General features: G+C 38.3%; 1 pseudogene; it reads right to left on the bottom strand.

Moving 5' to 3' along the window:
• LOC149840040 (uncharacterized) overlaps positions 1-16,493 on the bottom strand; it is a 33,559-nt pseudogene extending 17,066 nt beyond the window's left edge.
• Between the last annotated feature and the right edge of the window lie 1,481 nt (positions 16,494-17,974).

The raw sequence follows: 17,974 nt of genomic DNA, 5'->3' as shown, positions 1-17,974 counted from the left end.
GGACGAAGTGCAGGGTCTGCAGGTAACTCTGATTCATCATTTTCTGTTTTGCATATTTTCTGACTTGGTTCTCCATCTCGAGTTACGGAAGATTTATCAAAGATTGACCCTTTCGTTATAAACTTATCCATTCCTACGCAACGAAAAAAAAAAATATGACAATGTTATATAAGCCAAATCTCATTGCAAAAAATGATCGAGTAAAATGAAATGACAACAAGAACAAGAACAAAAACAAGGCAAGGGGCGAAGCCCCCTATTGGCAATCAGAAGCAAAGCCCCAACCGATAATCGAGGGATAGAGGGCAAAGCCCCCTGTGGGTCCCACCCGAAAAGCGGGGAAACTTCTCTGGCAGAGAAGTTTCCCCTCACTATCAAACGTGCCTTAAGTCATGACAAGTATCCTGGAAGAACTTATATCAATCTCAAACACCTATGTATGATTTACTACTAAGAAATTACTAAGTTACCAGTCAAACTCAGGCACATCAACATACATGGGTAAGATGCCTTTACAAATCCGTCGCCAATAACCTAGTGATAGGATTGATTAAAGAATCTGAACTTTGAAAAGGCATTCAAACCAACTAAAACAGGACATGATTATTAAAAAAACAAGAGAGCAACTAATTTTGATTAGGAACAATGAAAGAATGTCTATTGAGTATTGACACAAATCCAGATAGAATTGTTGGTCTTTAGAAGAACTATAGCACTCATTTGAGAATGCACGACTCATTAATCATTAATACTATTAGATTCTAACTTCTAAGCATTTCTCTACATTGGAAGCAGCAGCAGAAATTCCAAAAAGAAAGGGGTAAAACAGCAAATAGTTATTCACCAACTTACTTGTCCATTGAGTGATTGGTCTATAACCGCACCAAAGATTAGGTTTGCAGTGGGATCAACAAGGTCATATATCACTTCTGCAGCAGCATTTACCTGCATTTTCACAGAAACATAAAGTATAACATAATATACTCGTTGGAGATTGAGGGAAAGATAAGACTTCATGAAAATTAAGCACTTAATTAGCTGCAAGATTGAAAATTCACAAAAAGCGAGATAAACAAAAAAACTGGCAAAAGAAAAAGTAAAACAGATGAAGGCAGAAGAGTATAGATGCCAAGGAGGCATCCTGAAACAGAAAGAGGACCACTAGAAAGAAATTAAAAGAAAGTCATCTTGCAGAGAGCATCCCATATGATCTGGTTGCTTATACACGCCCAAACCTACCACCTAAGACTGGCTGAAGATGGCTGTGTGATGTCAAAAGAACAAGAAGACTGAGTTAGTGAATGAACGAAATGTTGTTCTGAACCACCTAAAAGCTTTGAAAGAAACACTGAATGACTGGACATGACCTCATGTTGGGCATGTAGCATACCCTTGAGGGAACATAGGAGCACTATAAACATCTGGTTCAGATCAATATGAAATTATTACCCCATGACAACAAGAAAAAGAACAAGGCAGGGGGCGAAGCCCCCTGTTGGCAATCAGAAGCAAAGCCCCAACCGATAATCGAGGGACAGAGGGCAAAGCCCCCTGTCGGGAAGGGATCGCAACACCAAGAGTAAAAAATTTAATATAATAACAAAAAAAAGGATAAGAAGAGGCAAGAAAAATGATTCAATAAATCGAACCACAAATCTGAAACAAGAAAATTTGAGATAAAGAACACAGAAATAGCGACTCCCTCTTGTTGTTGTTTGCAACAAAGAGAGAGAGAGAGAGAGAGATTAGGTTACCTGTCATCGACTGAAGCTCAGTCGCTGATGCCAAAAATGGTGGCGAAGGCCAGAGGGGGATGGACCGCAACAGAGAAGGGTCATGAGACTGAATGGAGATTCGAGAGAAGGAAAGAGGGTTGGGACCTCCTTTAGGCTTTGAGTCTGTCACCAACGCTGGAAAATGGTGGGGGAGCACGATGGTCAAAGACTCAAAGGGGGATGGACCGCATGACAGGAGAGAGGGGCTGAGCTTGAGATTGAGTTGAGATTTTGAGAGGGAAAGAAGGGTAATCGTAGTTCTAAGGTTTCCAAAACCAAAAATCAAACCAAAAATGGTGGGGGAGGTTACCTGCGACAATGGTGCGACGGTCGGCGGCTACGCCGGCTAGCGATGGTCGTCGGCGAACGAGGAGGAAGGTCCGACTGCTACACCCGTGCCTCGCGTCGTCGGAGCTTGGGGGGGCACCGCGGGTTCACCGAAGGGAGGCCGGTGACAGTCGCCGGTGGCTGCAGAGGACAGGGGAGGAGAGCCGGCGAATGGGGTTGCCGGTGACGGAACGCCGGAACGGAAGGGCAGAGCACATAGGAAAGAGAAAAAGTGGCGAGGGTTTTACCCCTCGCCCCCTTTCGGCAGGCTCTAGACTCATCGAGAGTCCGGGTCCCGAGTCGACTCGGTTTCTCGAGTACCGAGTCGACTCGGTTTCCCGAGTCGCGAGTCGACTCAGTTTCGAAATCTAGGGTGGGCGACCGCCCACCCATGCCCACCCGTGGCTCCGCCATTGATGCATCTCAACCTTTTCGTACAATGATCTATTTCCAGCAGTGTGGCTCCCGTATGCTCAGCAACACTCCATAATAAGTCCTCTATCCAAAATTCGATCGGGAGATCCAGAGCCGAATTCATTGAGGAACCATTGAAGTTCTTTCCGGCTTCCATTCCATGTCTGGCAGTCATTTATTTGTTGCCCATGAAACTGCGCCCAACAAGTTCTCAAGCACCCTTCTAAAGGATCATTCTCATATCCTCTGTCTATAATCAGAGGTAGGCCATTACAACCTGCGTGAATTGAAGATCACTAATGCTAGCCCACAGTCTACTCATAATCTCAAAAATGAATATGAACTCTATTCTCTTATTTATTTCCTCACCAGCAAAGCCTAAAATCATCGACTAAGAAAATGGCTTCATCTATGCATTATATCGGCTAGCAGGAATGTAAACTACTACTGCTGCTAAAAGATACACTTTAGGGGCGTTTGGCTGCTTGTCCAAGCTTGCGCAGAACACACTGTCCAGCACAGATAGGACACTGTCATGTCCAGGACATACTGTCCCACAGGACATTTTTATTTATTTTTTGAACACCGTCCCTTGTCCCCATTCACATAATTCCAGGTGGGTCAGAACGGAAAAATATCATCCCATGAGATGCGTGGAACAGTGTGTACGCATGTCCCGCATTTGGACTGCGCCAATGTCCATTGTGATGCACGGGACGCGCAGTTAAATGGGCCCTTATGACCCACAACCTTGGACCACCTCTTAGGCATTACTGATCTGCAACTCCTAATCCCGCTTTCAATCCTCCTCCTCCCGATAAGCCCCCCTGTATTCAGTATCCTCTCAAAATGCCCTCTCTCTTTTCCAACATCTCACCATTCTCCATCACCAGCGAAGTATCAAACAAAAATTAATAACGATGATGGAAAATACGATAGGTGGACCAAATGACTTCAATTTGGAGGTAACTTGATAAAAGAAAATATTGTAAAAAATGTTTCATGATGGTACTTGTAAATTGGAGGACCCCCACCCACAAAAAAAAAACATCATATTTCTACATATACGGAAATTTTCAAAAAAGGAATCTAAGTTTTGGAAAAATTTCAAAAATATACCTAAAAATATCGTAGTTAATTAAAACTTCTTAGGAGTTTGCTATCGTCAAGTTTTAAATGTAATGTAAATTTACTATTTTACCCTCAACATCATATTTTAAAAAAGTACACTTAAAAAAGGAAAGGAGTCTTTGAAGGGTTTAACTAGTAAATTAACTCTCTTAACTTATCTTGAGTTAGTAATAACCTAGGTTAAAAGGATGAAAGTTTTTTTTTAAGGGTGCAGAAATTTAGGTGCCTTATTAAAAAAAATCGTTTTTTATTAATGCCCAAACTTTAGTTTCATTTTTGCAATTTTTCTCATAAAAAAATAGCGTTCGAGGTTCAATTCCTACTATTTTTCCAACGTTGAACACATCCATGGGTCAAATTTGGTCAAAACAACATGCCTCATTGAATTTCAGCCAGGGTTCGAAACCCAAGAGTGTAACTGATATTATCTCATAAAAATGTGGCTTAATCAAATTTTGTTTATTCCTTGGCCACCTCTTAACAATACCGACATGGCCAATCCATGTTTTATCTTTTGTACATTATTTTTTTGCAATGAATGTATCACTTCTACGTATTTTATACTCTCTCTCTCTCTCTCTCTCTCTCCATGTGTTGGAACCAAATAAAATTCTATAGATATTACGGATTCCAATCTGATCCAGATATGAATCCTAACAAAATCTAATCAATAAACTTTCATAAACAATCCAAACATTCATCCGGTCATTTCTACGTATTTTATATCCTCTCTCTCTCTCTCCATGTGTTGGAACCAAATAAGATTATATAGATATTACAGATTCCAATCTGATCCAAACATGGATCCTAACAAATCTAATCAAGAAACTTTCATAAACAATCAGAATATTCATCTGGTTCTTAATTAGCATCCATGTCCAATTAAAAGTGTATGATTTGGGTGGTTGATTTAATCAAAACTAATTCACTTACACATTATAAAGATAATCCATGAGTTTTATGTATGGAATCGTGAACACTTGCCCTATTTGTCATTCTCAAACTGCATATATATGTATATGATTATCACCACCACAGTGAGTAAGTAAACAAATTCTTCTCGAGGTATTATTATACTTTTACATACAGAAATATAATCATCCAATACACATGAATAACATGCACAAGAACTAAAAATCATATATAAAGCTATAAGAATATGTATATATCCATCAACATTAACATACAAATCTACAATCAACAGGGTTATAACATGCAATATTTTAATATTAAATATTTAATATAGTAACAATATTAAACAATTACCATAAACACAAATAACATACACAAGAACTAAAAATTAAATATCAAGCTATAAGAATATATATATCAACATTAACATACACAATCTACAACAGCATGGTAATAACAAAATGATGACATTAAACAATTACCATAAACATGAATCAAGCACAATTAAGAAGAATGATATATATAATAGCTTGTGCAAATGCATACCAGTAGGTCTAATGCTTGTGGATCTAAGTTCAGGAATATAGTTATGTTGTCTGAGACTACCAATAGGTCTAATGCCTTCATGCATGTGAGACCATTAATATGGTCATTATTCAAAATCTCTTTTAATATAACATTACATTTTGATGCAAGTTGGTAGGGGATTCAGCGTTTGTCTGCACATACATAGAAATGCTTCCTAGCATGCTTGCGATTCGATTATCATTGTGATTTTTGCACTTTTCTTCACTTGATTACCTCGTGGAGGATGCTGGTGGGGATCTTCAAATTTTGAAAAACAAAAAGAGGGGTTTTCAAAAAGAAATTTTATTTGGATAAAAATCTGGATTCAAACTTGAGAGTTGTAGGGTCTGCTCTTCAAGTTGTGTGCATTTCTTCCTCCACCAAGCACAGATTAGATGCACCAAAAGCTCGAAATCTTCAACGCAAGTTTCAGCTTGTGAGTGTTCGTACCACGTATACAGGTCCTAAAAAAGGGGCGATCTTGATGGTGTGAGACACCACCAAGACTAGAAGAAAACAAGAAACAAAGATACTATACAAAGGTTAGGGTGTTCTACACTTATTGAATAAATGAACTGAATATAAAAGGTAAACCAAATCTTACCTCAAGCTTAGGTATCCCTTTTCTATGATGTGATGAGCGTGGTGAAACTATGACAACACTCTGGTTACGCATGGACTCTGAAGGTAAGTGAGATAGGGAATCTGGGTCCTATGCTATGTTAAAGTGTTAGATCTAGTTGTATGGAGATTTTGGCAGAATGTAGGTGAAGTTAGATCTCAAACTACATATGCGGGAATAGAAGGGGGGCAATTTATAGGTTTTCTTAACGGATTTTATCACAATTCTTGAGTATCTAGGATTGGTAGATCTAGCTAGATCCGTCCAAGGACGTGATGACAAGATCCTATTGGCAGAAGTTTGAAAGGGTTTCTCTGGTTGGCCAAGGGTTTTTTAGCCTAAATCTAAGGATTAGATTGGTGAAGGATGAGATTTAAGGGGATTAGTATTAGGCAAGATCATGTCTCATGGTTTTAATGAGACATGATAAGGAAAATAGGTGGTTTCTCTAAAGTGGTGCACATTTTTTAATCAAATGAACTACTAACGACACTCCAAAAATGCTAACGACACATTGAGATTTTTAACGATAATTCATCATTTTTGAACCATTCTGATGAAACGAAAAACAAATGTTAATGATAATTCATGTGTCATCAACATTTTCCTAACGACACGTAGAATGTATATAGCAAAAATGGATAAAATGGACCATACATGGTAATTTGTTTTGGATGTAACTTCATATCTGGATGTTCTTTTGAGGTGATTTCAATTTGTTGAAAAAGCTAACATCGTCTAATTTAATTCATCTTTTAAATAAAAAAATTAAATTCGATCATTTTGGTGGTCATAATGCGCTCAAAGTTAAGGGTATCAACGAGTTAGGTTTGGTTTAGACCCAGGTAGAACCAGACTTTGGGCCCGATTTTTGGGTATAGTATCAGGTTTGGACCCGGGTCTAATCGGGTCCACTATAAGAGAAACCATACCCAAACCCGATAAGGACTACATGAACCAGACTTAGACCATATACAATAAAATAATAATTTTTTTATTTTTATGTTTAAAAATTGAGGATATTAATTGAAACTTGGGTCAAGCCCAGGTCTAGTATAAAATTTCACAAACTATACATGGATCCATGTATTAATCAAACCTTCAGGTCTGAACCTGGGTCTTAATCAGGTTTTATTATTTATCACCATACTCGGACCCTATAGGGTTTGGTCCAGATTGGGTTCGGATAAACCAAACCCATTCACACCCCCACTCAAAGTAGGACCTACCTGAAAAATAGGATTTTTACTAAACAAATCACCTTATTTTGGTCCCAATTTTTGGCTTGTTTGAAATATAAAATTCTCTAGTTTAATTGATCTTTTAGATAAAAATCCTGAGGATGTTGTTTTAGAGTCCAAAAAATAAAGTTTGAATTAGCATAACTTTGAAATAGGTCGAAAACACTAAAATTTACCCATATTTGTTGTCGAGCATGTAAAGCTTGATCGATAACAATGAAAGTTGACACCAGTTTATGAAAAGAGCAAAAAATTGACTATAACATTATATTTTTGAATTTTTTTTATAAAAAGACAAATTCATTGATTGTTGATGGTGAGAGCTAAAGGCGCATACATAGCTCAACACAAGGGTCTCTCTGTGATGATTTTCTATATAGTCTGAGAGGTCTCACCAAATGAGGTTAGACCAAAGACTAAGCTAGTACCTTGTTTCACACGAGGGATTTCCCTTGAACTCTGTAACTACAAAGGAAAAGTCTCGGATAAGTGAGGTTAGACAAAAGGTGAAACAAGTGTTTTGTCGGTTGAAATCACATAGAAGACGATTGGCAATTTCACAAGAGATAAAGACTTCTTTTAAAAGGCAAAGACAAAAATAAGTTTTTTGAGAAAAAATATCAAAATATGATAAAGACATTTAAAATGACATTTATGGTCCAAAAACGTTTTGGAGAGAATGGATGAGATGAAATTGTTTTCGTGCTCATTAAATGGGTATTTAATTACTTCATAAATTTGTGAGATGACCTGACCTAATGTCCATCTACCTATAGAATGGTCCTAAGACATGACTGGATGGGCTTTTTCTAATGAGACATTTGGGTCCTTCAAAACTATGTTAGTTGAAAGAAAAATGGTTAGTAATATATACAAAGATGCATATGACATGACATGATGATGCATGATGAAATGCTTTGATTTAATCTATTTTGATCAAGGTGATCATGAAGCAAGTTCTTAAGATGAATTTTTTGACTAATGAAAGATTAAGTTTTTGAGAAAATAATGTAAAAGATACTTGACCTTAGTTTGCTCAAAGTTGATATTGTCATCTTTAACAAAAAATAATTATGTTGACAAAATACATTTTTCAGGCGTTCTCCACTCCTTGGCTTAATGATCAACCATTCAAAGTGGGAAAGCTTTGTCGATGAACAACCATCGTTCTCAAGATGAAATAAACAAGATGAAATGCAAAAAGACAAAGACATTTTAAAAAAGTTGACTCAAAATGATACTTTTTGCAAAAACTATAACAATGATATGTGCATTGTAAAAAAACCAATTTGGATAAAATTGATGAAATATTATAAATTTTTTTGTCAAAACAAATCTTGTTGTAGGATCAACTTGTAGAACTTTGTAGGTTAAATGAGATGAACTGAATGATTGGATGTAATATGAATGTTATTAATGAGACAATCAAATCATGATGCTAAAGAACTTTATGACAAACAAATGACAAGACAATGATGACATTTATAACTAACAAGGAAGCATGATTATGTTGAGTAACATGGTGAAATATATGAAATACAACAAAAATGATGCTCCTTATTTTTTTTCAAAAAAAAAAAGAACTGCCCCTTGCTAAATTTTTTTGAAAGTGAATATTTTTTTTCATATGACTGGATAATTGCCATGAAAAGTATTGCAAACATGAGAAGAGTGAGTGTAACTTGCACTACTCAGCAACAATTTGATTCTTTTATAATTTTGATCTAACTTCATTTTCTAGTTTTGCACCTAATTGAAGTTATCATAAAATAAATAAACTTGCTCTTCTTCACTATTATAAATATTTTGTTTAACCTTTAAATTTTAAAGCAACTAGTCATAGAAGCACATGTATAAGCTCATGCTTCAATAGTTGCCAATCTAATCTCACAAAGACTGAAACTTTAGAAACTTCTAAATGAGCCTGGGACTTTTCATTCTGATACACTTTAACCTCCACACTACAAAGTTTGCATCAAACTTATCTATATTGAATATTTTCAAGTGACCAACCATTTTTTAAAAACTTTAAAAGAAATAATAGGATATGGGTTATTAAACTTTGGGAAACAAAGCGAATGATAATGACAATGGTACTGGATGAGATGGTAATGACCTTTTTTATTCTAAGGTAAATGAATCTTTTCTTTTTTTCTGTAATCTTTGGGTATCACGAGTCTCAAATGGGTAATAAAGAAGTTTGGGCACAACATTCTTGAATGTGAGGTGCAAAGATAAGCATGTGGGTAAGGGATCATGGACATATCTTGCATGACATCTTCAATTATAGATGAAGCATTGCAACTTTTAGAGCTTTCTCACTTTTTTTTTCTATGGTCTTTTTTTTTTCTTAAATAATGTTTTTTTTTCATTTCCACTAGGACCTAAGACTAGGTCCAAGCCTAGTGAATGACATGACTCTTTTCTTTTTTTGGTATTTTTTGATTTTTTTTTGTATTTTGGTATTTTATTTTACTTTTTTATGCTTAGCTTTATAAAATAATAAAAAAATACCCCAAGATAAGGCTTGAATGGGTAAGTAAAGATTTATCATTCTATTTCACCGCAAGCTCATTCAACAAACAAAATTGCATAATGAGATAATATTTAATGAGGACATCAAAATTTCATGATGATATTCAACAAAAGCCCCAAACATAATTCCTAATGAGATAATATTTATTGAGAACATGAGAATTCCATGATCTGCAAAACAAAAAATTTAATCATTCAATAATGTATGGTAATGTACTATCTATTATAGCATGCAATTCATATTATTGCCTTTGTTTTCAATTTTCCTAATATTCTACCAATTATAGCATGCATATCATATAAAGTATACCATGGAATAGAAGAAAAACCCAAATCAAGCAAAAACCCCAAATCTAAACCCTAAACCTAGTAAAAATTTGGCCATCCACCATGAGATTCAACACATAACTTGCAAATCTCGTAAAATAGAAGAAAAATCCAAATCAAGCAAAAGCTGCAAATTTAAACCCTAAAGCTAGTAAAAATCCTACAATCTACAACGGGATTCAACATGCAATTCATATCAAGTATACTGTAGAATAGAAGAAAAACCAAAATCAAGCAAAAGCCCCAAATCTAAACCCTAAACCTAGTAAAAATCCAGCCATCCACATTGAGGTTCAATACATATCAAGTAAACTGCAGTATAGAAGACAAACTCGAATCAAGCAAAGCCCTAAATGTAAACCCTAAACCTAGTAAAAATCTAGCCATCTACAGTGAGATTCAACACATGTAGCTTGCAATTCATATCAAGTATACCCTATAATAGAAAATAACCCTGAATCAAGCAAAGATGCCAAATCTAAATCCTAAACCACACGACAGAGAGATTCAACCACAGTGAGATTCAACAGCGCTAGAGAGAGAGAGAGAGAGAGAGAGAGAGAGAGAGAGTCGAACTATAACCATCAACATTACGAAACAGGTTCAACCAACATTGAAGCTACCAGACAACTAATTAAAAAGGCCCAAGACATGCCAAGGAGCCTCAAAAGAAGAAAAAAAGAGAAAAAGAAAAGCGAAAAGCAAAAAAAGAAAAAAGAAAAAGAAAAAGAAAAAAAAGATATAAATACAATTAGTTGACGAGCATCACCCTGGATCATGAGGGGGCCATGGTGGCAGATTGCGGTGAAGATCAGGGATGCTGATGCGCAGAATGGCATACACGTCTGCCAAAATAAGGTTCACCAGTTTATTGAACACTGCCAGAATATGCCGAAAAATAGCGTTGTTGCGAGTCATCCATACAGCCCACCAGAACGAGAGAAGCCAAGTTTGCCAAATAACCTGCCATTTATTGCAATGACGAACTAGCTGAGGACCCCACAACAAATTGTTGGCGAACAATTCCTGGTGCACGCTGACCCCCAACTTATTTCAGGTCACCTTAAAGATGTTTTGAAAAATAGAGCACTCCCAAAAAAGGTGAAACACAGATTCTTCGGCTGCCTCACACAACACACATTTACTCGGCAGATGGAATCCGATGGATTTAAGGAAGTTGTCAGTCTGCACCTGATCGTGTAAGATTAGCCAAGCCAGGAAACGTGATCTAGGAGTCGGTCCCTTGCCCTAGATCAGGCTCGCCAGGAACCGGTCCACCCCTGAAGGAAGGAGAGCGAGGTAGCATTCTTTTGAGCGAAAAGATCCGTTTAGAGCAAAGTTGCATCTAAAAATCTGAGATTGCGAGTCAACATTTCCATTATTTGAAAGAACCGCAAACCATGCTTGGATCCATGATCGACGAAGCTTTGACATTGTTCGCTGATGCACGCTTGTAGCCCCCACCAATGATTCCACACCCCCGTATTTAGCTAGAAGAATGCTTGCACACGAGGACCCAGGTTGGTGTGCAAGCGAGCTCTGCTTCACGACGAGTATCATACTTCTTAGCCTGGGATCCTTGGTTCCCAAACCCCCCTATATAGAGGAAGTCAAAGGGTGTCCCACCCTATCAGGTGGCGCTTGTTGTTGGGACCTTGCCTAGACCACAGGAAGTTTGCCACTATCCGAGCTAGCTTCTTACTAACCCCCATAGGCATCAGGAACATACACATATAAAATTCTGGCATAGCATTAAGAACGTGCTTGATGAGAGTCAGTCTACCAGCGATGGAAAGGTAGGAAGCTTGCCAGCCTGATATTTTATTCTAAACCCTTTGAAGGGTAGCGCTCCAGGCTACCGTTGTTACACGACTAATCTAAAGCGACAAACCCAGATAAAAAAAGGAGTTTTCTGATACCGAGCACCTGAATATTCGCTGACCCATGGCCAACATTGACGGAGGGACATTTACCATGGACAGACAACACTTATCGCAGTACATGGATAGACCTGACATTGATAGAAAAAAAGGACAAGCTTGAATCTTAACATTTGTTGGATGGAAGCCCTTCCGAAGATAATTATGTCATCAACGTAGGTCAAGATCTGACTACGACATTCCTGTATACCGAAAGGTTCAATTAGGCCACACTCCACTGCCCTCTTAACCAAAGCCACAGGGCCTTCAGAGATGACATTGAAGAGTAACAGAGACAGGGGACATCCTTGCCGAAGACCACGACCAAGTTTGAATTGTTTCCCCTTGACCCCATTGATCTGAATCTGTGACTGGGCATTGGTTACCAGCTTATGCACCCAGCTAGAGAAACGCCTACTGAAGTCCAAGTTCACCAACATGTTGAAGAGGAACAGCCAATGAATCGAGTTGTAGGCTTTATGGAAGTGAAGCTTAAGAGTGAAGAAAGCCCCCCCCCCCCGTTGATCTTGAGAGAGTGCAACACTTCTGTGGCCAAAATGAAGGAATGTTAAATTCTTCTATTAGGAATAAAGGCGAACTGAGCCTCCGAAAAAAATTTAGGAGCGACTAACCGTATCCTATTAGCCAAGACCTTGGCAATAATGCGATATAAACCCCCTAACACTGATATAGGGCAGAACCGTGAGATGTCCGATGCGACTTCCTCCTTAGGAATAAGCGACACAATGGCTAGGTGAGAATGAACCGACAATCAGTCGTTGTGATGAAACTCAACGAAGACACTAAGAATGTCACTCTTAACGCATTGCCAGAATATGCGAAAGAAATCCACTGGATACCCATCAAATCCTGAAGCCTTCCACCCAGACGAATCCCGCACCGCCGAGAAGATTTCTTCTTCGGTGAACAACCCCTGAATCGAGTTGGAGAGCGCCCAATCCATGGACAAAAATAAAGTTGTACCCATATAGCCACCTGTAGCTTGGCTGCAGGAATACAGGTTAGAGAAATAGTTGGTGACAGCATGGAGTACCTGATCGCCCGAGAAGGAGACACCGTTGATATACATAGAATGAATCACATGTCTTCGATGCCTATGAGATGCTAAAGAATGAAAGAACTTTGTGTTCCCGTCACCCGCTTTAAGCCAAGTCACCCTTGACCGCTGCTTCCAGCGAATCTCATCCTTTAGACGCCAAGATTGCAATAGAAGAGTCAGCTCGGCCGATCTAGCATTGAGGCTTTCAATATCTGATGCATTCATATAAGTCGAATCCAAGAGTGACTGATTGATAGAAGACAACTCACACTCCCAATCCCCCATATTTTGGATTTTGCTTATTTTATTTAAGATAAGCCAAGATTTGATGTCGTAGAATAAGCAAAAAAGCTTAACCATGCATCATGTAGCCGTCCGGACCGCATAGCAAGCTCTACTCCAAGATTGTTGGACTAACGACTCGAAACCCGCCTCCTTAAGCCACCATTGCTCAATTTTGAAGTTTTTGTCACCGGTGAAGCCTTGGCTCCATCGGATAACAATCTGACTATGGTCCAAGACGGATGGTGGAAGTAGGCAACATGAAATGTCATTAATAGAGCTCAGCAGATCCGACGAAATGAGCACCCTGTCTAGCAGACGAAAGCACGGTCTAGATCGATGATTGGTCCAAGAGAAAACTTCACCTACATGGGGAACGTGGTACATCCGATTCATCTGAATAAAGTTTTGGAAGCCCCTCATTGAAGTCGAGTAGGTTACCGGAATGCTTGAGTCGATAGGTGACAAAAGGCAGTTGTAATCTCCCATGATAATGTGCGGGTCCTCGAATGAAGCAATGACCCTATTCAAGTCCGGCCAAAACTCCTCACAACGACTTTGGTGATGGGGACCGTACACCATTGTGACCACAACTGAAGTCATCTTTGGTGCTAGGGGAAGAGCAATGGATATGGAAAACACTCTTTCGTTCACCCGTTGTAAGGCTAGAGAATGCTTCTCGAGGATGAGGAGGCATCCCGCATATTAAATTGCAGACTTGAAGAAGAAATCGGCACCACGCCAGATTTCAGAGATGATGAAGCTCGAGATATCCACCATCTTTGTTTCACAAAGTGCAATCAGATCAGGCTTTTCTTGATGGATCTAACTCCCCAGAAAAAGACGCTTGGAGGGGCAATTCAGTCCCCGAATATTCCAACACAAGATCTTCATAACTGTAAGTCCAGAAATCCCCGAGGAGTGCGGATCCTCACAGATCACCTAGAAGAAACCTCAGACTCGCCGGATGGAGATAGCGAAGGTCGACAACTGTAAACACCCCAAATTTTCCACATCCATTCTCAAACAACCATCCTCGTGCAGTGCCAACCATGTTAGGTCAGTGTAGGAGTTAAACCCCAAGTTTATGTCAGAAAATCACCATTTTGCCCACTTTCACTAGGAAAATTACCATTTTACCCCTAGGTCATCCCAGACCCTAGTTAGTCGGAGTCAACAAAGCTCACTGATCAGTTCAAAACATTTAGAATATCAGTTATTTCAAGCTCACCTGAGCTCACTCGGAGAAGGCCATTTTCATTTCTGACCATTCCTGCCAAAATGGGATCATTTCTTTAGAAATGAGTTCATTTCTCACTCAAATCTAAGCCAATTGTCTCTGAATCAGTCATTCACAGCCAGTCATATTCCCCAGAGTCTAACTTGAGCTCACCAGAAGGTCAAGCGCTCCAGTTTCAGTTCAAAACCATTTCCAAGTGTTCAGGAGCCCATTTTAGTTCATTTCAACTCTTTCAGCTGAAATTGAGCTGAGTTCAGCCAATTGAGCTAGTGTTCAAGCTTCGATTTTAGTTCATGTTAGTATTACTGATCTTTGTTCTAGCTCAAACCCAGCTCAGATCCCTAATTCACTTCACTCCAGTGACCATTCCGTACCATTTCTCTAAAAATGACAGTATTTCTTGAAAATTTAGTCGAAAAGGTCAGTTGAGTCAGTGGCTGGTCAGTTCATTTGAGTTCTGAAACTCTAAAACCTAGCTCAATCTAGTTCATTTCAGTTCAATTCAGCTCAAACTTTGATTTTCAGTGTCACTCTAACCCAATAGAGTCCAAAAACCTTTTCTTCAACCATTTTGCAAATTTTATCAATTTTAACACCTTTTGAACTGGTACAACTGCCAATTGGGGTTTAAAATCCAAAATTCTTCATTCAGGGTTAGCATTTCGCATGTCATTTCATGACATTTCTCATCATTTCATATCATTTCTCAGCATTTCATAACATTTCATTTCATTTTTGAAGTCTAGAACTCTAGTTTTATAAATTTCAATCCAGATTGAGTTTTAAAAGTTTTCAGAAATCAATTTCAAACCCCAAGTTTCCAAAATTGACATTTTTACCCCCAGGATTCTAAATTTGGAAATATTTTCTCGAGAAAAATAATCTAAATTTCTTTCAAAATTAAATTTTCAAATTCTACATTGGATTTGCTTCGCAACGAGGTATTGAACTTCAAAATCTGAGCTCGTTTCAAAAACTGCCAAAATAGCTCGTTTCGTCTGGAATTTTTTTTTTAAAAGACTATTTTACCCCTTTAATCGTCAAAATGAATTTCAAAAGTGGAATTTGGACCCGCTCTGAGATGGCCCATCCATTTGCAGTTTCTTGTTTTAATTTATAAGAAAAGAAATTTTTTTTTATCTTTTTCTTTATTTTTTTGTTTGTTTTATTTTATTTTTTAATTATTTTATTCTTCCTAAGGTGGGACCCACAAGGGGGTCGACCACCCTAGCCCACTTCCTTTCTTCTTTTTCCTCCATTTTTTTTTTTTTTATTTTTATTTTTTTATTTTTTTCTTTCCTTTTTCTTTCTTTTCTTTTTTTCTTCTTCCTTTTTCTTTCTTTCTTTCCTCCTTTCTCTCTTCTCCCTCCACTCACGTATGGCAGTCCAGACCCTCTTCTCTTTCCTCTTTCCCTCTTCTTTCTTCCCCTTTCTTTCCTTTTTCTTTCTCCCTTCTTCTCTTCCCTTTCTTTCTTTCTTTTTTTTTCCCCAGCCTCCAAACCCATTCACGAAAACTGTTTTGACTCCCTTTTCATTAGGCTATCAATACCTAAGTTAAAGAAGATAAAAAACCTGAGTTTGGGTTTTGGTGAAAAAAAGGAAGGAGACGGCTGCCTCTCTCTCTCTCTCTCTCTCTCTCTCTCTCTCTCTCTCTCTCTCTCTCTCTCTCTTTTGGCTGCAACCCTCCTTGCTGCATCTTCAGACAGCCATCCTTGGGATCACCATCTTCACCACCTTCATCCTTCAGCCACTTTGAATCACATCCATCATCTTCAAACTCCACTGCCAGTTAGCAACTACAACACAGTTGCAGCCATCAGCCTCTCCAGCAAATATAACGTCTTCCAGCCACCATCTCAAGAGCACCTTCAGGTACAACTCCCTGCTGCAATTCCTTCTCCAACCCAGCCACAGCCAGCACTTCATCATCCACCGTGGCAGCCGACATCCAGCCTTCCATCAATTGCAGCCCACCATTACCTCCAGCAACTACCTCCATCTAACAAGCCTTCCAACGTCAGTCTTCAGCCCTCATTGGCTATACCTCATCGATCTTCATCCATACCTTCTCCAACCGGTGGTGACACCTTCCTCAAGCACCCATCTCCAACCTTCACCATTGTAGCAGCTCCAGCTACCATCAAGCGAGTCCCTCTAGCCGTTGCAGCAAGGTTTACACCATCTTTGCCTTGGCAAACACCACCAGCTACCTTCAAACTTTGTCATCTCCTCTACTGTCAGCCCCTTCTTCAGCCAATTGGAGCGAAAGCCTCTCAAGGTAAGACCCTTCTCACGTTTTTTCCTCTTTTTCCTAGGAATCTACTATGTGAATCCAGTTTAAGACTGGATTCACATGGCTGGAAATAATATTTTCCTAAAACTCCCAATGAATAGCCATGATCAAGGCTAAATAAGGAAGATCCATCCAACGAATGGATCAGACCCCCCTCGTTTCGATGACCAACAGTAAAAGTGGATCATATTTCCCTGGTAATTTTATTTTATTTTATTTTAGCATTAGTTTCATGTAAATTTCATGATTTAAGTATAGCATTTAGTTTTATTACATCATGCTATGTTTATTCCATTTATTCTAACTTAGTCTCATTGGAATCCCCTTTATAATCGTTATTTTGTGCATAAATTTTCATCAATAAATCTCAGGAATTTTATATTTAATAGGTTTGCAGGTTATTTATTCCCTGTCAAAAATTTGATTTAACTTGAGTTTTGCAACTTTATTCTAAAAACCGAATTCCAGACTGAGATTTCACATTTTCAAAAATTTCAATTTCTGCTTTAGCAGACAAGAACCTCCAACACCACCCTTGTGAGAGATTCGGATTGTCCTCCAAAAATCACAGTGGATTCATGATTGAATCTACTAATGATCTGAAGATTTGTAGGTTTTTCCAATTAGTTTTGACCTCTGTCAAAAATGGGATTTCCCAGACCTCTGGGAAAATCTTGATTTTCCTTCGTCAGGGTATAGACATATCCTAATGCATCGAGTCCGTTCAATTCGTAGTTCTTCTGCAAAATCTTTCAACACAAAAGTTGTTCTTAACATGTTTTTCTATCATTTCCCAAAAGTTGGGGATTTTTGGAATTGTCTCAGTAGTTTTCCCAAAATTTCCTTTTCTGTCTAACAGATTTCAATATCCCGAAATTTCAGAGATTCGGGTCTCTGATAACAATGTGCCTTTTTCCAAAGCGTAACCCAAATCCTAATGGTGTAAAAATATAAAAATTTTCTATGTTTGTCAGGGACATTTTCCCACAATTTAAGCCTTTTCCCCATCTGTTTACTATTTGTCCTACATTTTTTACCGAAACCTATCTGTTTCCCCCAAATCCTAGAGTCGCCGGATTCCGATCCGACTTGCCAGAGTGGTACAACTCCGACCATAGGTCAAAACCAGAAAGTGTAAAAGAAAAAAATTCTTGACTTACTGTCCTTTGTCACCCCATAAAATGTGGGAAATTTTTATGGAAGTATGATATCTGAAATCCCATTTAGAATTAACATTTTAGGCAAAAATCACAAAATTTAGGGTTTTTATTTGAATTTTCATATTTAAAAATACAAAAAAAATATATTTTCGAGCTCTATTCTGTTTTT

Source organism: Nuphar pumila, chromosome 4 (genome assembly GCF_984573655.1).
Source record: "Nuphar pumila chromosome 4, dmNupPumi1.hap1.1, whole genome shotgun sequence".
NCBI lineage: Eukaryota > Viridiplantae > Streptophyta > Magnoliopsida > Nymphaeales > Nymphaeaceae > Nuphar > Nuphar pumila.
This window is presented reverse-complemented; position numbering and strand designations above follow the sequence as displayed.